We start from the raw sequence: 24362 nt of genomic DNA, 5'->3' as shown, positions 1-24362 counted from the left end.
TTTCCACCAAGTCCTTGAGCTGTTTATCTCATATGGCCATATGTTCATGTTGTTTCCTAGTGATCCGTGCCTCTTTTGGGGATGATCAGTAAGGATGTTTTATTAATCTTGTAGTGCTCTATCCATCCATGCCTTTGTTTGCAATTATGGAGCACCCTAGCTTGAGTCAATCGAGCTCTACTTTTGCTACTTTGTGGATCTGGACAGATTGTCAACTTGTTTGCAATTTTGCCGATGATGTTGTAGTTGATCCGTGCATGCCATGTTGTGGTTCTTGCCATGTCTAGCTTGCATTTTGTGTATTCTTGATGGATGTATGCTTAGCTTGTCATGACTTGCTCTGTATTGAGTGCATCGAGCTCGTAAACATGCCTACTTGAGATATGTTTCAGCATGTGCCAGTTTTCACCAAGTCTGAAAACTGATTATGTTTTTGCCATGTTCGCATGCTTGCAATTGTATTTTCTGATCCCTTTCGGCTCAAGGTCACTAAGGGACTTTTTTTAAGATCTTTGAGTAGCTCCATGCCATGCTTTACTTTTCCATGTTCAGGTCCTGTACCATGTAGTTTTGTTGCTCCGAAGAGTGCTATCTGATCTGAAATTCCAGACAAGTGTTAATTTCACTAAGTCTGAAATATGTTTGCCATATACATTTTTGCCATGCTTCTTTGAACCTGTTAATGGATGAATTGGCCGTAGCTCAATGCTAGAATTTTGTTAAGCATCATGAATTCATCCCTTCCATGTATTTTGTTGTCATGTTTGAGTGCTGTAGCATGTTCATCTCATTGCATTTAGATGGCTACTTGATGTAAATCGCAGACCGGTGTCATATTTGAATTGCTTGCCATTTCCAAACCGTAACTCCGATTCCGGTGTTCTTTATATTGTTTTCAAGCGATTTCATCTCATCTTTCCAGTGGAACACTTGGAATTTCAAGTTGAGGCCAGGTTCATGCATTCCCTGTCACATCTTGCATATGCTTCCCGCATTGCATCCCGCATAGCATATCATCTTTGCATCATTTTGTTTGTTCCTTGCACGTGGTTGATTGTGCCCTAGTTGCTTGTTTGTCTTGTTTGGGTAGATCCGGGAGACGAGTTCACTAACGAGGATCCCGTTGAGTTTGCTTTCGAGGATCCAGTCAACTCTGACAGATTTGCAGGCAAGATGATCATACCCTCGAAATCACTACTATCTTTGCTATGCTAGATTGCTCGCTCTTTTGCTATGCCAATGCTACGATGCCTACCACTTGCTTTCAAGCCTCCCAAATTGCCATGTCAAACCTCTAACCCACCATGTCCTAGCAAACCGTTTATTCGCTATGTTACCGCTTTGCTCAGCCCCTCTTATAGCGTTGCTAGTTGCAGGTGAAGATTGGAGGCCATTCCTTGTTGGAACATTTATTTACTTGTTGGGATATCATTATCTTATCTTGTTATCTTAATGCATCTTACACTTGGTAAAGGGTGGAAGGCTCGGCCTCTCGCCTAATGTTTTGTTCCACTCTTGCCGCCCTAGTTTCCGTCATATCGGTGTTATGTTCCCGGATTTTTTGTTCCTTACGCGGTTGGGTTATAATGGGAACCCCTTGATAGTTCGCCTTGATTAAAGCTTTTCCAGCAATGCCCAACTTTGGTTTTTCCATTTTCCACCTAGCCTCTTTTTTTCCCTTGGGTTTCCGGAGCCCGAGGGTCATCTTATTTTACCCCCCCCCCCCGGGCCAGTGCTCCTCTGAGTGTTGGTCCCACCGAGCGATGTCCGGGGCTACCAGGGGCAACTCTGGGCTGGCCTACCCGACGTCTTGCTCATCCGGTGTGCCCTGAGAACGAGATATGTGCAGCTCCTATCAGGATTTTTCGGCACATCTGGGTGGTGTTGCTGGTCTTGTTTTAACCGGTCGAAGTGTCTTGAAGAACCGAGATACCGAGTCTGATCGGAATGTCTTGGGAGGAGGTCTATTCCTTCGTTAACCGTGAGAGCTTGTCATGGGCTAAGATGGGACTCCCCTGCAGGGTTTTGAACTTCCGAAAGCCGTGCCTGTGGTTATGGGCAGATGGGAATTTGTTAATGTCCGGTTGTAGATAACTTGAACCTTAACTTAAATAAATGAATCAACTGAGTGTGTTACCGTGATGGCCTCTTCTCGGTGGAGTCCGGGAAGTGGACACGGTGTTGGAGTAATGTTTGCGCAGGTTGTTCTCTAGTTTCTTGCTCGCGCTTTGCCTCCTCTTCTCTCTCTCTCTTTTGCGAATAAGATAGCCACCATATTTGCTAGTCGCTTGCTGCAGCTCCACATATATACCTTGCCTTACCTATATGCTTAAATAGTCTTGATCACGAGGGTGCAAGATTGCTGAGTCCCTGTGGCTCATAGATTACTATTACACCAGATGCAGGGCCCGACGATTCCGCTCCAGGTGACGCGTTTGAGCTCAAGTGGGAGTTCGACGAAGACTCTCAACGTTACTATGTTTCTTTTCCTGATGATCAGTAGTGGTGCCCAGTTGGGGGTGAACGGGACCGTGTCGCTTGTTGGGTTATCTTTTATTTTGGCGCCGTAGTCGGGCCATGAGTGTTTGGATGATGTAATGTTATTTATGTACTTGATTGACGTGGCGAGTGTAAGCCAACTATGTTATCTCCCCTTTTATTATCATATTACATGGGATGTTGTGAAGATTGCCTAACTTGCGACATATGCCTTCAATGCGATTATGTCTCTAAGTCGTGCCCCGACACGTGGGAGCTATAGTCGCATCGAGGGTGTTACAAGTTGGTAATCAGAGCCTTCGCCGACCTTAGGAGCCCCATTGTTTGATCATTTTTAGCAGCCGAGTTGTGTCTAGAAAAAATGTTTTGAGTCATTTAGGAATTATATATCGGAGAGTTTAGGAATTCTTTTTACTTCCCAGTCTCCTCATCGCTCTGGTAAGGCATCCTGACGTAGAGTTTTGACTCTTCTCTTCTCAAATTTCACAAAAAAAAATTTAGGATCGCGCGGGTATCTTGGAATCGTTCCGATGGTTTTATGACGAGAACATTGTCTTGGTGCCTCCTGTCAGGGGTTTTGTGGAAGTGTCCCGGGGAGTTGAGCTCTGAGGTGTTGTCGTCATAATTTTATCGTTGCAGTTCTGGAATACCTGAGTTTAGTGCGCCGACATCGAAAATCTCTTTTATGCAGTTCGTTGGTGAGATAACCTCGACGCCACCCAGTACTGGGGCGGGAGTTCGGGAGTATCGCCATAACATGTATAACGGATGCTTTTCGAAGGTTGAGGTAGATGGTTTCCGAAGGTTTCTTGGTTATGTGTTGAAGGATGGATATAGCTGGATGTAGGATTTGCTAGTTTGGGTGAGATATTATGCTTCCCCTGTATCCCCGACACTTGATTGCATAACCGGAAAGGTTCGGGAGTTTCATAGGTGGGAATTCCAGTAGCTCTAGTTCTTCTTCCATGGATATTTGGTTTGAGATTGGGATTTCTTACCGAGTATTCATTCTTGATCCATACCTTGTTGATTTATTTCTCTATCTTAATTCTCGTGGCTTCGCAATTTATGGATATGTGACCATTTCAAGAGGAATGCATTCGTTCATTTTGTTCGGATGTGAAGACCATATGTTGCAATTTTCATTCCGTTGGATTCAGCTTCAATATTTGTCTATCAATGTGCTAATGGATGTCAACCTCTTCAGGATGGCTCCTCCAACGCGCACGACTCCGAATCCTGATCCGCCACCACCTCCACCTCCTCCGGAGGCATGGCAAGCTGTGATGGCCGCAACCAATGCAAACACACAGTTGATCATGCAAATTCTCCCAGAGCGCAATCAAGGCAACCAAGGGAATCAAGGCAACAATCAGAATCACTTTGCTACACTCAACCAGTTCCTTGTAAACGGGCCAAAGACTTTCAACAATTGTGTTGAGGCAACCGATGCTGATGATTGGCTCGTGGATCTGTGCAAGCATTTCGAGTGCAGTAACGTTAGGCCTGAGGATTTCGTCAAGTTCGCTTCCTTCCAACTCAAAGATCAAGCTGCAGAATGGTTCCAACAATACAAGGATTCCAGAGGTGGACGTGTTATTACCTGGGATGAATTCCGTCGAGATTTCGAGCTCATCATATTCCCCAGAGCATGGTTGAAAGCAAGCGTGAGGAATTCCGCAACCTGAAGCAAGGCTCTTTGTCTATCTATGACTACAACAAGTTGTTCCAGAAGCTCGCCCACTTTGCCAAGCAGGACGTACCTGATGAGAAGAGCATGATATACCAGTTCAGGGGTGGTCTCAGAGAAGAAATTCAGCTAGCTCTTGTCCTCTTTGAGCCCTTGAGATATGATGAGTTCAACAACATGGCACTGAAGCAAGAGGCTGCTCAATTGAGGTGTGATGCTTCCAAGAAGCGAGTTAGAGATGTTACTCCTTCTTCCTCTACTCAAGTGGCCAAGCAGCAGAAGTATTGGCTTCCTCCTCCTCCGTTCCGCCAGCCGTATCAGCAGAAGAGCAAAGGTGGCGGTGGTTTTTCCCACCCACCCAACCCTGGCTTTCAGAACAAGACTTCGTCTCAAGCTCCGAGGTCGAGTGCTCCGTATCACCGTCCGCTTTCAGAGGTCACGTGCAACAAGTGCCAACAGAAGGGTCACTATGCCAACAAGTGTTTCAACCAGAGGCGTCTTCCTCCTCCTCCTGTGAGATCGGCAAGTACAGCTGTGGTCAAGCATAACCCCAAGTCCGCAAAGGACAACTTGCTGAATGCAGCTCAGGCAGAGGACTCACCAGATGTGATCATGGGTAACCTTCCTGTTAATGACATTCCCGCAAGAGTTCTTTTTGACACTGGTGCATCCTTATCATTTTTATCGAAGCCTTTTGCATCCATGCATGATGTGCATACTATTGATTTGCCTAAGCCGATAGAGGTTTCTTCTCCGGGTTTGTTCATGAACACTAAAATGATGGCTCCGGATGTTACTATCACCTTGGGTGATTACAAGTTTCTTTCTTCTCCAATGGTTCTTGGTTACTCGGATATTGATCTTATTCTCGGAATGGATTGGCTTACTAAGCAGAAGGCTCAGCTTGATTGTGCAGCCAGGCAGATTCAATTGACTCATTCTTCTGAGGATGTAATTGTCTTTACCGCTCGTGATGATACCATTCGTCTATTTTCTCTCAATGAGAAGGGTGAATTCGATGCTATATCGCAAATTCTAGTCGTTTGCGAATATCAAGACGTCTTTCCAGAAGAGCTTCCAGGAATGCCTCCGCACCGGCCAGTTGAATTCGTTATTGATCTTGAGCCCGGCACGGAACCTGTGTGCAAGCGTCCTTACAAGCTCGGACCTGAAGAGTTGAAGGAGCTGAAGAAGCAACTCGATATTCAAGAGAAAATGGGTCTCATCCGGCCTAGTTCTTCTCTGTGGGGTTGTGGTGTTCTTTTTGTGAAGAAGAAGGATGGAACGGACCGACTTTGTGTTGATTACCGTCCATTGAACAAGAAGACCATCAAGAACAAATACCCACTTCCCAACATTAACGAGCTGTTCGAACAACTCAAAGGTGCTCAAGTATTCTACAAGCTTGATCTCTGTATGGTTATCATCAGATTCGAATCCGTGAACAAGATATTCCCAAGACGGCTTTCAGGACAAGCTATGGTTCATATGAATACACTGTCATGTCTTTTGGGCTCGTCAACGCTCCTCCGACGTTCTCTTGCATGATGAATTTCATCTTCAACGCCTACACCAATGACTTCATTTTGGTCTATCTCGACGACATTCTGGTTTTCTCGAAGAACAAGGAAGATCATGCCAAGCACTTCGTTTGATACTCGATAAGGTCAGGGAACACCAGTTCTACGCCAAGTTCTCCAAGTGTGAATTTTGGCTTGATGAGGTTCTTTATCTTGGTCATATCATCTCTGCCAAGGGCATTGCCGTGAATCCTGAGAAAGTGTTTGCAATTGTGAATTGGGAACCTCCTCAGAACGTGAAGCAACTCCGTAGCTTCCTCGGTCTCGCAAGCTATTGTCGAAGATTCGTTGAAAACTTTTCTAAGATCGCGAAGCCTCTCTCTAATCTTCTCCAGAAGCACGTCAAGTACGTTTGGTCTCCGGAGTGTGACATTGCTTTCAACACTTTGAAAGAGAAATTGATCACTGCTCCAGTTCTGACTCCGCCTGATGAATCCAAACCGTACGAGGTCTTTTGTGATGCCTCTCTCCAAGGTCTTGGCGCAGTATTGATGCAAGAGAAGAAAGTTGTTGCTTATACCTCTCGCCAGTTGAAGCCTAATGATAAGAACTACCCCACTCATGATCTCGAGTTGGCAGCAGTTGTGCATGCTCTTTTGACTTGGAGACATCTCTTATTGGGAAGAAAAGTGGACATTTTCACTGATCACAAGAGTCTCAAGTACATCTTCACTCAGCCTAATCTCAACCTCAGACAAACTCGATGGGTCGAAATGATTCAAGAGTATAATCCGAGTATCGAGTATACTCCAGGCAAGGCCAATGTGATTGCTGACGCATTGAGCAGGAAAGCTTATTGCACCAGTCTGATTCTCAAGCCTTATCAACCCGAGCTTTGTGAAGCTTTCCGCAAACTTAATCTGCAAGTTGTTCCTCAAGGTTTCCTCGCCAACCTTCAAGACTCTCCTACCTTGGAAGACCAGATTCGCCAAGCCCAGCTTCTTGATGCTATGGTGAAAAAGGTGAAGATTGGGATTGCCAAGAGTCAACCCAAGTACAAGTGCTACCGCCTTGATGACAAGGACACTCTCTTCTTCGAGGATCATATTGTTGTACCCAAAGGTGACCTCCGTAAAGTGATCATGAATGAGCCTCACAATTCTCTCCTCTCCATCCACCCTGGGAGCACGAAGATGTATCAGGACCTCAAGCAGGCTTATTGGTGGACTCGAATGAAGCGCGAGATCGCTCAATTCGTGAATGAATGTGATGTCTGCAGAAGAGTGAAGGCAGAACACCAAAGGCCAGCTGGTCTCCTCCAACCTCTTGCCATTCCAGAATGGAAGTTTGACCACATTGAAATGGACTTCATGACTAGGTTTCCAAAGTCCAAGCGTGGCAATGATGCTATATTTGTTGTCATCGACAAACTCACCAAAGTGGCTCACTTTCTGCCTATCAAAGAGTCGATCACTGCAGCTCAATTGGCGGAACTCTATACCTCTCGTATTGTCTCTCTGCACGGTATTCCACAAGTGATCTCTTCAGACCGTGGCAACATCTTTACCTCAAAGTTTTGGGATTCTTTTCAGAAGGCCATGGGCACCAACATCCGCTTCAGCACAGCTTTCCATCCTCAAACTAGCGGTCAAGTCGAGCGTGTCAACCAGATTCTTGAAGATATGCTCAGGGCTTGTGTGATCTCCTTCGGCATGAAGTGGGAGGATTGTCTTCCTTATGCTAAATTCTCCTACAACAACAGTTTTCAAGAAAGTTTGGGCAAGGCCCCATTTGAAATTCTGTATGGCAGGAAGTGTCGTACCCCTCTCAACTAGTCTGAAACCAGTGAACATCAGCTTTTGGGTAATGACTTAATCACAGAGGCAGAGGAAATGTGCAAAGTCATTCATGATAACCTCAAAGCAGCCCAATCCCGTCAGAAGAGCTACTATGACAGTAAGCACCGTGATTTGGATTTTGAGATCGGAGATCATGTTTACCTCCGCGTCTCTCCTATGAGAGGTACTCGTCGCTTCGGTATCAAAGGGAAGCTTCCCCTAGATACGTGGGACCTTTCAAGATTGTCAGCAAGAGAGGCGACCTCGCCTATCAACTCGAGCTTCCTTCAAACTTTGCAAATGTTCATGACGTGTTCCATGTCTCTCAGCTTCGAAAGTGCTTCAAGACTCCTGACCGCACCGTCAACTTCGAGGACATTGAGCTCCAAGAAGATCTCTCTTATCGTGAGCACCCAGTTGCTATTCTTGAAGAGACTGAACGAAAGACTCGCAACAAGTCAATCAAATTTCTCAATGTCAAGTGGTCACACCATTCTGACTGTGAAGCTACCTAGGAACGCGAGGATCACCTCCATTCTGAGTACCCGGCGTTCTTTCAGTCCTAGATCTTGGGACGAGATCCTTTCGTAGTGGTGGAGTGTTGTAACACCCCGGATGTAACTTTCCCAATTTGTACTCCAACTCTTGCCGTTTCGGCGTTAAGTTATTTTGTTTTCTCGGGTTCGGGTCTTTGTCTCCGTGTGTTGTTGTCGTTGTCATGCATCTCATATCATGTCATCATGTGCATTGCATTTGCATACGTGTTCATCTCATGCATTCGAGCATTTTCCCCGTTGTCCGTTTTGCATTCCGGCGCTTCGTTCTCCTCCGGTGGTCTTTTCTACCTTTCTTTCATGTGTGGGGATTAAACATTTCCGGATTGGACCGAGACTTGCCAAGCGGCCTTGGTTTACTACCGGTAGACCGCCTGTCAAGTTTCGTACCATTTGGACTTCGTTTGATACTCCAATGGTTAACCGAGGGACCGAAAAGGCCTCGTGTGTGTTGCAGCCCAACACCCTTCCCATTTGGCCCAAAACCCACCTAAGCCTTCTCCATCATCTAGATCGTTCGACCACGATCACGTGGCCGAAAACCGCACCTCATTTGGACTCTCCTAGCTCCCTCTACCTCTATTTAAAGACCCGCACTCGAAATCACGGACGAAACCCTAGAAAAACTCCATCCACCGCCACCGGACGAAATCCTGCCGGCCGGACACGTCCGGATCCACCCCACCGCCGCCACGTGTCGCCTCCTCATTCCTTGCCGCCTGCGCCCACTTCGTCGGATCCGCCAGGGCCCGCGGGGCCCGTCCCCGGCCCTCCCGGCCCGCTCCCGGGCACAGCCGCCCGCCGCCCTTCTCCTCCCGAGCCGGCGCCGCGCTCCGCCGCCTCCGCCGCGGATCCACCACTCCGGCCGCCGCGCGCCAAGGCCGAAGCTTGCCGCCCCGCAGCCGCAGCGCGCCGCCCCCGCCGGCGCCTCCCTCCTCCGGCCAGATCTGGTCGAGGAGCGATCGGATCCGGCGACCTCGACCTTGCCGGCCGCCGACTTCGTCATCTCCGGCGAGCAGCGCCACCGCCTCATTTTGCGTGCCAGGTCAAACCCTAGATCCGGAGGTTGAAATTCTACTAAGTCCCTGTGTTTTCAGCTTCAAGTGCTCCTGTTCGTGGTATCGTATTTTTGCATCTGTAACTCCGATTTGGACATATAGCATATCAAAATGTTCATCTCAGAGAGTACATCATTTAATTCCATTGCATCATTTTCATTTGAGTTCATCTTGATGCCCGAAATGCTGTTAGAACAGGGCTACTTGAGATAATTGTTAGATCTACTACTCCATTTAGATATTTGTCATTTTCTGCCATGATTATTGTGTGCATGTTATGCCCATGAGTTCTACATATGTTTGTTAAGGGTTTTGTCATCTTTCCAGAGGTGCAACCCATGTATTTTGTGATGTGTGTGGTTACTAGCACAAGCTTGCAAAGTGGTGCACTTGGTAATTCTGTTTTTCAGGGACTTAGCATTTCCACTAAGTCCTTGAGCTGTTTATCTCATATGGCCATATGTTCATGTTGTTTCCTAGTGATCCATGCCTCTTTTGGGGATGATCAGTAAGGATGTTTTATTAATCCTGTAGTGCTCTATCCATCCATGCCTTTGTGTGCAATTATGGAGCACTCTAGCTTGAGTCAATCAAGCTCTACTTTTGTTACTTTGTGGATCTGGGCAGATTGTCAACTTGTTTGCAATTTTGCCGATGATGTTGTAGTTGATCCGTGCATGCCATGTTGTGGTTCTTGCCATGTCTAGTTTGAATTTTGTGTATTCTTGATGGATGTATGCTTAGCTTGTCATGACTTGCTCCGTATTGAGTGCATCGAGCTCGTAAACATGCCTACTTGAGATATGTTTCAGTATGTGCCAGTTTTCACTAAGTCTGAAAACTGATTATGTTTTTGCCATGTTCACATGCTTGCAATTGTATTTTCTGATCCCTTTCGGCTCAAGGTCACTAAGGGACTTTTGTTAAGATCTTTGTGTAGCTCCATGCCATGCTTTACTTTTCCATGTTCAGGTCCTGTACCATGTAGTTTTGTTGCTCCGAAGAGTGCTATCTGATCTGAAATTCCAGACAAGTGTTAATTTCACTAAGTCTGAAATCTGTTTGCCATATGCATTTTTGCCATGCTTGTTTGAACCTGTTAATGGATGAATTGGCCGTAGCTCAGTGCTAGACTTTTGTTAAGCATCATGAATTCATCCCTGCCATGTATTTTGTTGTCATGTTTGAGTGCTGTAGCATGTTCATCTCATTGCATTTAGATGGCTACTTGATGTAAATCGCAGACCGGTGTCATATTTGAATCGCTTGCCATTTCCAAACCGTAACTCCGATTCCGGTGTTCTTTATATCGTTTTCAAGAGATTTCATCTCATCTTTCCAGTGGCACACTTGGAATTACAAGTTCAGGCCAGGTTCATGCATTCCTTGTCACATCTTGCATATGCATCCCGCATCGCATCCCGCATAGCATATCATCTTTACATCATTTTGTTTGTTCCTTGCACGTGGTTGATTGTGCCCTTGTTGCTTGTTTGTCTTGTTTGGGTAGATCCAGGAGACGAGTTCGCTAACGAGGAGCCCGTTGAGTTTGCTTTCGAGGATCCAGTCAAGTCTGACAGCTTTGCAGGCAAGATGATCATACCCTCGAAATCACTACTATCTTTGCTATGCTAGATTGCTCGCTCTTTTGCTATGCCAATGCTACGATGCCTACCACTTGCCTTCAAGCCTCCCAAATTGCCATGTCAAACCTCTAACCCACCATGTCCTAGCAAACCGTTGATTGGCTATGTTACCGCTTTGCTCAGCCCCTCTTATAGCGTTGCTAGTTGCAGGTGAAGATTGGAGGCCGTTCCTTGTTGGAACATTTATTTACTTGTTGGGATATCATTATCTTATCTTGTTATCTTAATGCATCTTACACTTGGAAAAGGGTGGAAGGCTCGGCCTCTCGCCTAGTGTTTTGTTCCACTCTTGCCGCCCTAGTTTCCGTCATATCGGTGTTATGTTCCCGGATTTTGAGTTCCTTACGCGGTTGGGTTATAATGGGAACCCCTTGATAGTTCGCCTTGATTAAAGCTTTTCCAGCAATGCCTAACCTTGGTTTTTCCATTTGCGACCTAGCCTCTTTTTTCCCTTGGGTTTCCGGAGCCCGAGGGTCATCTTATTTTAGCCCCCCCGGGCCAGTGCTCCTCTGAGTGTTGGTCCCACCGAGCGATGTCCGGGGCTACCAGGGGCAACTCTGGGCTGGCCTACCCGACGTCTTGCTCATCCGGTGTGCCTTGAGAACGAGATATGTGCAGCTCCTATCGGGATTTGTCGGCACATCTAGGTGGTGTTGCTGGTCTTGTTTTAACCTGTCGAAGTGTCTTGAAGAACCGAGATACCGAGTCTGATCGGAACGTCTTGGGAGGAGGTCTATTCCTTCGTTGACCGTGAGAGCTTGTCATGGGATAAGTTGGGACTCCCCTGCAGGGTTTTGAACTTTCGAAAGCCGTGCCCGCGGTTATGGGCAGATGGGAATTTGTTAATGTCCGGTTGTAGATAACTTGAACCTTAACTTAACTAAAATGAATCAACTGAGTGTGTTATCATGATGGCCTCTTCTCGGCGGAGTCCGGGAAGTGGACACGGTGTTGGAGTAATGTTTGCGCAGGTTGTTCTCTAGTTTCTCGCTCGCGCTTTGCCTCCTTTTCTCGCTCTCTCTTTTGCGAATAAGATAGTCACCATATTTGCTAGTCGCTTGCTTCAGCTCCACATATATACCTTGCCTTACCTATAAGCTTAAATAGTCTTGATCGCGAGGGTGTGAGATTGCTAAGTCCCTGTGGCTCATAGATTACTATTACACCAGATGCAGGGCCCAACGATTCCGCTCCAGGTGACGCGTTTGAGCTCAAGTGGGAGTTCGACGAAGACTCTCAACGTTACTATGTTTCTTTTCCTGATGATCAGTAGTGGTGCCCAGTTGGGGGTGAACGGGACCGTGTCGCTTGTTGGGTTATCTTTTATTTTGGCGTCGTAGTCGGGCCATGAGTGTTTGGATGATGTAATGTTATTTATGTACTTGATTGACGTGGCGAGTGTAAGCCAACTATGTTATCTCCCCTTTTATTATCATATTACATGGGATGTTGTGAAGATTGCCTAACTTGTGACATATGCCTTCAATGCGATTATGTCTCTAAGTCGTGCCTCGACACGTGGGAGCTATAGTCGCATCGAGGGTGTTACAACGCAGCTCCAATGAGTCTTGTCCGCTGTGTTCGGCCCGGCCGGATTTACTTTTACTATATCCGGTGTGACGTTTATCGTCTCGCATAGTGGCGCGCCCTCGTGATCCGTAGATCGATCTTGCAAGTTTTGCTTTGTCCAACAATACGTCTCACAGGTCTGGCGTATTTCCCCATGCCTTTTTATTTGAATGGCGTCGGGGTACAGGCTGAGCTATTGGCTGGAATGCCTCTCTATCGCGGCCATGAGGTGGACGATCAGCCGTGTCATACGCTTCTTCCTCCAGTCGGGGTAGCAACCTGCATTTTGGGTAGCTCTTGGAGGGGCGTTCGAGTTTATATTCCTCGGCCGCCAGGACTTCAGTCCATCTGTCAACTAGCAGATCTTGATCAGCTTGAAGCTGCTGCTGGTTCTTCTTAAGGCTATTTGTTGTGGCTATAAGCCGGCGCTTGAAGCTCTCTTGTTCGACGGGATCCTCTGGCACGACGAATTCGTCATCGTCGAGGCTTGCCTCGTCTTCGGAGGGAGGCATGTAATTATCATCCTCCTCCTTTTCATCTGCCGCTCTCTCAGGAGGGCTGGGTTCCCCCTCCTCCTTCCCTAAATCGTGCTGGGGGGGATTGTTGCCATCTTCGGCACTGTCCGGAGTTCTATTATCTCCTGTACCGGTATCACCACTTTTGCTTTGGCGGGACTTAGAGCGGCACCGCTGACGTTGGCGCTTGGGTTGCTTCTTGGAGGGGTCATCCTCCGTTGTCTCATCTCCATTGCCTTCTTTGGGTGTGTCCACCATGTATATATCGTATGATGAGGTGGCTGTCTAGTTCCCTGTGGGCAGTGGTTCCTCTTTATCTCCCGCATCGTCATCCATACCGTCGATGTCATCGGAGTCGAAGTCGAGCATGTCGGTTAAGTCGTCGATAGTGGCTACTAAGTGGGTGGTGGGTGGGCAGCGAATTTCTTCGTCATCCGCATCCCAATCCTGTCGGACATAGTTCGGCCAGGATCCTCCTGACAAGGAGAGAGACCTTAATGAGTTCAGTATGTCGCCAAAGGGCGAGTGCTGAAAAATATCCGAGGAGGTAAACTCCATGATCGGCGCCCAATCAGATTCTCTACGAACGGGCGCAGGCGGTTCGGAGTCCATGGCTGGAGAAGGATCCGGCAGTCTGACAACACGGCTCTCGTGCAGGGTAAGGTCGATGTTCGGCTCGATCGCCGCTGAGGGTAAGGCCTCCGTGGCGGGGTCCATCCACCCGTCCATGGACGGCGCAACTGGCTCCGAATTGAGGGTCGGAGAGGCTGCCGGTGCGATCTCTTGGACACTTTCTAATGGTAGAGCTAAATCGTACTCATCGTGACCGTGTGACGCACAAGGCAGAGGCTCGAATCCATCGAAGATCAAGTCTCCGCGGATATCGGCCATGTAGTTTAAGCTTCCAAACCTGACCTGATGGCCAGGGGCGTAGCTTTCAATCTGCTCCAGATGGCTAAGCGAATTGGCCTGCAGTGCAAAGCCGCCGAATACAAAAATCTACCGGAGATAAAAGTCTCACCCTGGACTGCATTGCTAACGATGATCGTAGGAGCCATCAAGACTAATGGCGACGACACAAAGGAACTCTCAATGAAAGCACCAATGTCGGTGTCAAAACTGGCGGATCTCGGGTAGGGGGTCCCGAACTGTGCGTCTAGGCGGATGGTAACAGGAGGCAGGGGACATGATGTTTTACCCAGGTTCGGGCCCTCTTGATGGAGGTAAAACCCTACGTCCTGCTTGATTTATTCTTGATGATATGAGTATTACAAGAGTTGATCTACAACGAGATCGGAGAGGCTAAACCCTAGAAGCTAGCCTATGGTATGATTGCCTGTTGCCCTACGGACTAAAACCCTCCGGTTTATATAGACACCAGAGGGGGCTAGGGTTACACAAGGTCGGTTACAAAGAAGGAGATATACATATCCATATTGCCTAGCTTGCCTTCCACGCCAAGTAGAGTCCCATCCGGACACGAGACGAAGTCTTCAATCTTGTATCTTCGTAGTCCAACAGTCCGGCCAAAGGAGTCCCATCCGGACATGGGACGAAGTCTTCAATCTTGTATCTTCGTAGTCCAACAGTCCGGACAAAGGATATAGCCCGGCTATCCGGAGACCCCCTAATCCAGGACTCCCTCAGTAGCCCCTGAACCAGGCTTCAATGACGATGAGTCTGGCACGCGGTTTTGTCTTCGGCAATGCAAGGTGATACGTCTCTGTCGTATCTATAATTTTTTATTGTTCCATGCCAATATTCTACAACTTCCATATACTTTTTGGCAACTTTTTATAGTATTTTTGGGACTAACATATTGATCCAGTGCCCAGTCCCAGTTCCTGTTTCTTGCATGTTTTTTGTTTAGCGGAATATCCATATCAAACGTAGTCCAAACGGGATAAAAACTAACGGAGATATTTTTTGGAATATATATGATTTTTGGGAGGAAAAATCCTCGCGAGACGGTGCCCGAGGTGGCCACGAGGCAGGGGGCGCGCCTGCCCCCCTAGGCATGCCCCTGACCCTTGTGGGCCACCCATAAGGCGGTTGATGCCCTTCTTTCTCCTCAAGAAAGCTAATATCCGGATAGAGATCATGTTAAAATTTCAGCCCAATCGGAGTTACGGATCTCCGGGAATATAAGAAACGGTGAAAGGGAAGAATCTGAGGACGCAGAACCAGAGATAGACAGATCCAATCTCGGAGGGGCTCTTGCCCCTCCCATTCCATGGAGGCCAAGGACCAGAGGGGAAACCCTTCTCCCATCGAGGGAGGAGGTCAAGGAAGAAGAAGACGAAGGGGCCCACTCTCCCCTTCTCTTCCGGTGGCACCGGAACGCTGTCGTGGCCATCATCATCATCCCCGTGATCTACACCAACACCTCCGCCATCTTCATCAACATCTCCATCACCTTCCCCCCTCTATCTACAATGGTCCACTCTCCCGCAACACACTGTACCCTCTACTTGAACATGGTGCTTTATGCTTCATATTATTATCCAATGATGTGTTGCCATCCTATGATGTCTGAGTAGATTTTCGTTGTCCTATCGGTGGTTGATGAATTGCTATGATTGATTTTATTTTCTTGTGGTTATGTTGTTGTCCTTTGGTGCCCATCATATGATTGCGCGCGTGGATCACACCCTAGGGTTAGTTGTATGTTGATAGGACTATGTATTGGAGGGCAAGAGTGACAGAAGCTTTAACCTAGCATAGAAATTGATGCATACGGGATTGAAGAGGGACCAATATATCTTAATGCTATGGTTGGGTTTTACCTTAATGAACGTTAGTAGTTGCTGATGCTTGCTAATAGTTCCAATCATAAGTGCATATAATTCCAAGTCAGAGATGACATGCTAGAAGTGGCCTCTCCCACATAATACTTGCTATCGGTCTAGTAAAGTAGTCAATTGCTTACGGGCAATTTTGCAACTCCTACCACCACTTTTCCACACTCGCTATATTTACTTTATTGTTTCTTTATCTAAACAGCCCCTAATTTTTATTTGCGTACTCTTTATTATCTTGCAAACCTATCCAACAACACCGACAAAGTACTTCTAGTTTCATACTTGTTCTAGGTAAAGCGAACATCAAGCGTGCATAGAGTTGTATCGGTGGTCGATAGATCTTGAGGGAATATTTGTTCTGCCTTTAGCTCCTCATTGGGTTCGACACTCTTACTTATCGAAAACTGTTGCGATCCCCTATACTTGTGGGTTATCAAGACCTTTTTCTAGCACCGTTGCCGGGGAGCAATAGCGTGGGGTGAATATTCTCGTGTGTGCTTTTTTGCTTTTTCACTAAGTAATTTTTATTTGCTGTTCTTAGTTGTTCTCTATCTTTAGTTATGGATATGGAACACGAAATACCAAAAAAATTAGGTGTACTTTCTGCTCATGGAGATGGGGAACGTCCTAAAACCCTCGATGCTGGTTATGTGAAAAACATTATGTACTACTTTAATAATCCTGAGAAAACCCCATTCAATTATGTAATGGGAGTAACGTTGAATCAATGTGAATACTTTAGGGATTACCGCTTGACACAAAAAGGGAAACTATTATGGGATCAAATTCATATATTGAATTGGTATGCTAGGCAACTATGCTTGACATATGATTATACTTGTTGCTCTAAGGTGAAGTCTCCACACCTTCCCTTTTCATGTGAATTTAATGATAATGAAACCTTAGCTTCTTATGCTAATGATATATCTGATTACTATGATGTGGAACAAATAGAAGAATTTGTTGCTTTTAAGGGTGCTTATGAAATTGAATCTTTGTTTGAAAAGCATGAAGCTTATGATGATGATGTTTATAGGCCTGAAAATTTAGCTATCTTAAAATATTTCTATGATAATTATGAATATAATTTCTATATTAATGTGCTTATTGAGAAAGTCTCCGCTGTCCAAGAAGAGACTAATATTTTGCAGGAGTCTATGGAAGAAGAAATTGATGAAACTGTGAGCTCATTGGATGAAAAAGATGAGGAGGAGATCAAAGAACAAAAGGAGGAAGAGCGGATTAGCTACCCGTGCCCACCTTCTAATGAGAGTAACTCTTCAACTCATACATTGTTTAATTTCCGTTCGTGCTTACCGGAGGATGATTGCTATGATGATTGTTAAGATCCCGTTGATTCTTTTGAAATATCCCTTTTTGATGATGCTTGCTATGCTTGTGCCAAGATGCCAATATGAATTATGCTTATGGGGATGAACTTGCTATAGTTCCTTATGTTAAACATGAAATTGTTGCTATTGCACCCACACATGATAGTCCTATTATCTTTTTGAATTCTCCAAACTACACTATATCGGAGAAGTTTGCTCTTATTAAGGAATATATTGATGGGTTTCCTTTTACCGTTGCACATGATGATTTTGATGAATATAATATGCATGTGCTTGCTGCTCCTACTTGCAATTATTATGAGAGAGGAACTATATCTCCACCTCTCTATGTTTCCAATATGATAAAATTGCAAGAAACTATATGCATTGGCCTTTACTTTGTGTGCATGAATTGTTCTTTTATGACATGTCGATGCATAGGAAGAGAGCTAGACTTCGTCATTACGTGATATATGTTACCTTGTGCTCACCACTAAATTACAAATCATTGTTAATTAAAATTGGCTTTGATATACCTTGGGATCTGGGTGGATCCATTACTTGAGCACTATATGCCTAGCTTAATGGCTTTAAAGAAAGCGCTGCCAGGGAGACAACCCGGAAGTTTTAGAGAGTCATTTATTTCTGTTGAGTGCTTTTATATAGTTTAAAAACAACACAAATAAATAGGGGAACCCAAAACTTTTTCAAAAAGGGAAGTGAAAGTGAGAAAGACAAGCATTGTTGAAGTGGGAGCTAGCCTTGAACTTTGTTCATGCTCACGGAAACTTTGTGAATCTTGATAACATAAACTTTTCAATAAAAATAATTATCCCCTTGTACAATTCCTTGTATTATAAAAATAATGTGCCAAGGTTTTCCTTTAGGATGTTTACATTTGCTTGATCGTTTGTACGGTGCAGGACAGAAACTTTGGCTATAGTGCGCGATTTTACATTTTTTGCTGGAATGTCAAATGGTTCTGATTCTTCTTGCACTATCTTCCTATACAAATTGTTTATTTGTCCTAATTTTTTTCAAGTATCAGAAGTATGGTGAATGTTCATATTATTACAGACTGTTCTGTTTTAGACAGATTCTTTTTTTGATGCATAGTTTGCTTGTTTTGATGAAACTATCAATTTATATTAGTGGATTAAGCCATGGAAAAGTTATATTACAGTAGACACAATGCAAAAACAAAATATGAATTGGTTTGAAATATTACTTAGAGTAGTGATTTGCTTTCTTATACTAACTGATCTTACCGAGTTTTCTGTTGAAGTTTTGTGTGGATGATGTGTTCGATGATCGAGAAGGTCTCGATGCGAGAAGAAGGAAGAGAGGCAAGAGCTAAAGCTTGGGGATGCCCGAGGCACCCCAAGTAAACATTCAAGGAGACTCAAGCGTCTAAGCTTGGGGATGCCCCGGAAGGCATCCCCTCTTTCTTCAACAAGTATCGGTATGTTTTCAGATTCGTTTCGTTCATGCGATATGTGCAATCTTGGAGCGTCTTTTGCATTTAGTTTTCATTTTTATTTTATGCCCCATGCTGGTATGAGGTAGTCCTTGGTTGATTTATAGAATTCTCTTTGCACTTCACTTATATCTTTTGAGTATGGCTTTATATAATGCTTCATGTGCTTCACTTATATCATTTCAAGTTTGGATTGCATGTTTCTCTTTACATAGACAACCGCCATTTGTAGAATGCTCTTTTGCTTCACTTATATTTGTTAGAGCACGTGCATATCTTTTGTAGAAAGAATTAAACTCTCTTGCTTCACTTATATCTATTTAGAGAGATGACAGGAACTGGTCATTCACATGGCGATATAAAGATGGTGATATTAGAGTCATGCTAGTGGGTAGTTGTGGATTAGTAGAAATACTTGTGTTGAGGTTTGTGATTCCCGTAGCATGCACGTATGGTGAACCGTTATGTAACGAAGTCGGAGCATGATTTATTTATTGATTGTCTTCCTTATGAGTGGCGGTCGGGGACGAGCGATGGTCTTTTCCTACCAATATATCCCCCTAGGAGCATGCGCGTAGTACTTTGTTTCAATGACTAATAGATTTTTTCAATAAGTATGTGAGTTCTTTATGACTAATGTTGAGTCCATGGATTATACGCACTCTCACCCTTCCACCATTACTAGCCTCTCTAGTACCGCGCAACTTTCGCCGGTACCATAAACCCACCATATACCTTCCTCAAAACAGCCACCATACCTACCTATCATGGCATTTCCACAGCCATTCCGAGATATATTGCCATGCAACTTCCATCATCATCATACACATGACTTAAGCATTTATTGTCATATTACTTTGCATGATCGTAAGATAGCTAGCATGATGTTTTCATTGCTTGTCCATTTTTTGATGTCATCGCTACGCTAGATCATTGCACATCCCGGTACACTGCCGGAGGCATCCACACTACTAGGAAAAGGCATGCTAGTGGCGCACCGAATTTGCCTTCTAATGGCACTACCGGTGCGCCACTGGCATCACGCCATTAGAATTAAATTATAATGGCGCACCACCAGTGCGCCATTAGTATCTGGTGTTCTAATGGTGCACCACGTAGTGCGCCATTAGTATAGCCTGCAGTGCGCCATTAGAATGCCTCCCAGGGGGCCATATGTACCCATGTGCTTTGGCATTCTAATGGTGCACCAGCAGTTAATGCGCCATTAGTGTGATGATCACAGTGCGCCATTAGTGTCTTGTGTGGTGCGCCATTAGTATGAATATTAGGTTTTATTTTTATTTTTGCTTTTCTGATTTTTGCGCAGGTTACAAAATATATTATTGGACAGAATATAGACAGCAGCACACAGCAACATCAGATTCATCGAATACAATAGAAGATTAGTCTCCGAATACAATTCATCATATTAGTCTCCGAATTCAAAAGACCGAACAAAGATAAAACATTACAAGTCTCAAGACCGCGAGTATCGAGTTTGCCTTCACATTACAAGTCAATATCGATCATCTAAACTACCATCACATAGAAGAGAGCTGTGGTCATCACGATGAGCATCATCGCGATCAAACTGGTCTTTATCCGGTTCCTCCAACGCTCCCTCCTCTCTCCCGCTAGATAGTGGGCGTATCTACATTCATCCTCCGCCCTAGTGGTGTACCCTTTGTAACTGTTACCGCTGAAACGGTGAACCTGTCTCCGACACTCCTCCCAGTCGTCGTAGACTCCGGGAACCTTACCCTTGTACACGACATAAGACGGCATCTCTATGCACAAGCCAAACAACAGACAATACATAAGCAATATGTAAGTATGCAACAAAAGGATCGGAAGAGAAAAGCAAGACATTAATAGCACGATTCATGGTCCTACTAATAAATAGCAATGATTACATCTAAGTTGAACGTCTGTCCAAACCAAAGAGACATACGAATTCATTAAAGTATAATTACAACATGAGCCAATCAATGTTTCAAAACTACACATCACTACTTTCGACTCGACTCATCGGACAGGAATGTGGATGAAGCCGCCGTCTGTCGTGATGGTCATGAAATTGCGGTCGTTGTCACCCTGCATTTGTAGCATTTCATCTATCTCACTGTTGGACGGTTGATATCTGAGGAAGAACTGCCCCGAGGTATGAAGGACATCTTGATGGATGATGTCCGCAAACTCCGACTGGATGCGAAAGAATTCTTGTCTGAGGTCCGCGTCCTGGACTGCCGACTAGCTCGCGGCCCAATCTTTGAGATTATCTGGTAGCAGAAGTTGATGATGGTCCCTTACGATCGCCCGCATGTGATGGAGGGCGTAGTAGGCATCCTTCTGACCGCCAGGCGCCTGCTTGACGCAGCAGAACTTCGTATTGTGTGAGAACATGTGCTTGCCGTACTTACGAACTGCCCTGGTGAAGGTCCCTCCACATTTGGTGTTGCCAGGGAGAACATCATCAAGAACTTTCTTGACATTTGTGTAGTCTATGTTGGAGTTACGGTTCGGGTCGAAATACGTGGCCATGGAATATTTCGGGATTAAGAGGATGAGTGTGCAATGTGTGTCACTGCACAGAACACGGAATGTTAGAAAAAAAAGAACGATCGAAATCTAAGAAATCATATGTTACGGGGCGGTTAAGGGATGACTTACTCGGGAAAGTAAGCCACAAGGAAGTTATCCTTATCTGGGTTTGCCAGAATGACGCCTTCGAGGTGTGAACGCGCAACTTGGCGGTCCCCAGTGCTGCTCAAGTGCTTGGCACGCATGTAGAAGGGGTCGACTATCACGATGTCCGGGGTCTTGTCTCTAATGATCCGCATCTCCATACTCAGCAAAAACAGCCGAACGAAGGTGTAGTGTAGCGGATGAAGGTTAAACATAGCAAAGATGTCATCAAACCGCAGGACGATCGTACCCCCGATGTCGCCATCCACAAAGACCTTGCCCTCTGGCACCTTGGCCACGAAAACCGGGTATGCCACATCCTTCTCTCTGAGACGCCGCTTCTCCAAAGAAAGAACATTGTCGTGCAGACTCCGCATAGCACCGGTTGCAGCATTCAGCATATTTGGTGGTAGCATCGCCCTACCCGCCACATGCACCCTCCTCGAGATATCCTTAGGTGAAGGTGGCCTGTCCTGAGCACGGATCGAACTCGGTGCCGGCTGGCTCGCACCAGCGCCCTTGTTAGTCTTTCGTTTCCGTCCCTTCTTCTTGATCTCCTGTAATGGGACCGAGTTCTGCTCACAGACCGCCTTCTTGAGCGTGTTGGGGCTGATAATATTTCGCACCTCAGCTATCTGAGGCTCGGTGAAGGCAGGAGCTGGAGGCATGTCCTGGGAACTGAACGCCAGACGACGCCTATTGCAATTGGAATTCTCTGCCATACCAGCTAGATCGCGGTGGTCTTGGTTCGGTTCTTGAGAAAGAGGCCCGCAGAACTCGTCAGCGTACCCATATTCGGCAAAGTACTTATCAATGTTGGTAAATGTACCGTCGTCGTTGTCGTCGCCGTCCGGATCCTGTGCCATAGGGCTGTCCGGATCCTGTGCCATAGGGATGTCCGGCAGGTCCGGTAGCGTTGCGGCATTCTTGCCATGGCTTGGCGCCGGCACGACTGGCGGTCTTGTCTGTGGGGTGGTGTCCCCCACCCCCAAACGAATCTGGCTCTTCGGCCAAAGCAGGGGCCAGTTTACGCAGGCGCTGAGGGTTATCTCATCTTCTTCATCGGCCCCAGCGGGTCGAATCGGAGGTAACAACTCGTCGCAGCCTAGCAGCACCCGAACCACTTCAACCCTATACATTGTGGGTGGCATCTGATTACCGTGGAACATGTGGTTGCCCGGTTGAACGATTTTTCCCTTGGCGACATCGACCAACTCGGCACCCACGAAGTGCAGAAGAGTGCAAGGAACGTCGGCGGTGCCCTGCGAAAACATGTACAGGGCGTCAGGGATGCCTAGTCAAAGGCAAGGAGATGAAGTCATTGGCCGAGAGGTTTAGTTACCGTGATGCCGTCGAGCTCGGCTAATGTCGAGGCACCGCCAACGGCGGGCGTGCAACTGACAGAGGGGGCGCTTGTTGGCGAGGTGCCGGCCGGCGTACACCCGGGTGCATTAAGCTCCAATGCCCATGCCGGCGCCAGAGACACGAATACCGCCTCCGCCGGAGACACCAATGGCGTCACCGTGGGAGACACCAATTGCGCCGCCTGCGCGCTGTGCGAGTTGCTGTCCGTGAAGCTGGGAACCGGGGGAGGCCCCTATTGGCCGCCCGCAACCCACGTTGTCAGCCCATGAATCAACGTAGGCACCATGGCGTTGAGCGTCGTTCCAAGTTGTTGTTGCACTTGCTCTTGGACAAACTCCGGAATCCGCACCACTTGTGCCTTGAGTTCTTCAACCTCACGCGTCTGGCTTTCCGAGCTGGTCTTTTTCTCCTTCCGCACACCAGCGGTATATTATGACCCCCATTTTGTGGACAAGCCTTTGCCGGCCACACGACCAGCTGACGTCGGCTTAGTGAGCTTATCCTTGTTTTTCATTATGTTCAACGCCCTATTTAAAGGGGTGTTGAAAGGAGAGCTCTTAGACGACCCCGCTCTACTGCTTTCAGTGTCCTGCGAAAGGAACGTGAACCATTTAGAAATATTGGGTATTAATTAGAGTGCAACCATATGGAGCTAATTACGCGGGGGTGTATTCCTTACCAGAAGAAGCTCAAGCGCCCTGGTCTTCGGCTCCGTGGTAAGCTCCTTTGTTATCGGGTCCTCCTTGTACCGGGCCCTGACATAGTTCCTGGTCTGCTTGTCACCGCTGTATTTCTCGAAGTGGGGCGGTAGGCCTTGCTCGGCACGCTCCGCGTCCTCCTTGACCCATATAGGCTCCGCCACTCTGTAACCGCCGGGACCGAGTTTGTGTTCCCCTAAGTTCAACTCCCACATTTCTTTCCCCCACTGACTTGATTCGGAGGTTGCACTGCTCTCGCACTTGATCTTGAACTCCTTGTACTCATCTTCGCTCATCAAAGGATATTTCGCCTTGATCTTCTCATAACTATCACCTTTATCAATCATTCTCTTCACCGCGCTTTTCCAAGTAGACAGGGCCGTGGTCATCTTCGTGAGGGAGGCACTGTTCACTTTATTCCCTGAGAGGCGTGTGTTTTCAAATTCGGCGGGGAACTTGTATCGTTCGTGAAGCTTCGTGAAGAGGAGGTTGCGCAAATTCCCTCGGTCCTTATGCCTGAGGTTCTCGGTGTTGATCGAGACGGTGCTCCGGAGAATGCACCCAAGCTGAACCGAGTACCCCTTGACTATATGTTTGGGCTCCGTTGGATTCCCGTCGGAGTCCACTCGAGTGAATTCCTCCTTGAGGTTGCGGAGCGCATTCGGGCACCGGTCCTTCCTTTGCTTCTTCGGTTGGCTGCCATCTGTGTGTGCGCCGCCATCATCAGTGGTGGCATCCTCGGCGGCACCATCAGTGGTGTCATTCCCAACACCACTAGGGGTTGTGTAATCAGGATCGGTGTCTTCCGCGGCGTCCTCATAGCGGTGAGGTTGTTCCTCCATCTCCTGGGACAGCTCCCAGAATTGCTTGCCGCCCGAACCACCGGCCTCATCGTTGTGGGCAATGTTTCGCTCTAAATAGGAAAAAAGTTTGGTCAAAAAGTTGGTTATTGTCAAGGAACAAGATCATGGTCTCATCATTTAGGGTTTGTCGACACCGAGGCACCCTAAAAGCCTAAGCGTACATCATTTAGGTTCTCATCGACACCGAGGCATCCAGGGCAGCCAAGTTAAGTTTTCATCATTTAGAGTTTATCGATGCCGAGGCAACCTAGGT

Source organism: Triticum urartu, chromosome 3A (assembly GCF_056163025.1).
Source record: "Triticum urartu cultivar PI428250 chromosome 3A, HENAU_Tu73, whole genome shotgun sequence".
Lineage (NCBI taxonomy): Eukaryota > Viridiplantae > Streptophyta > Magnoliopsida > Poales > Poaceae > Triticum > Triticum urartu.
This window is presented reverse-complemented; position numbering follows the sequence as displayed.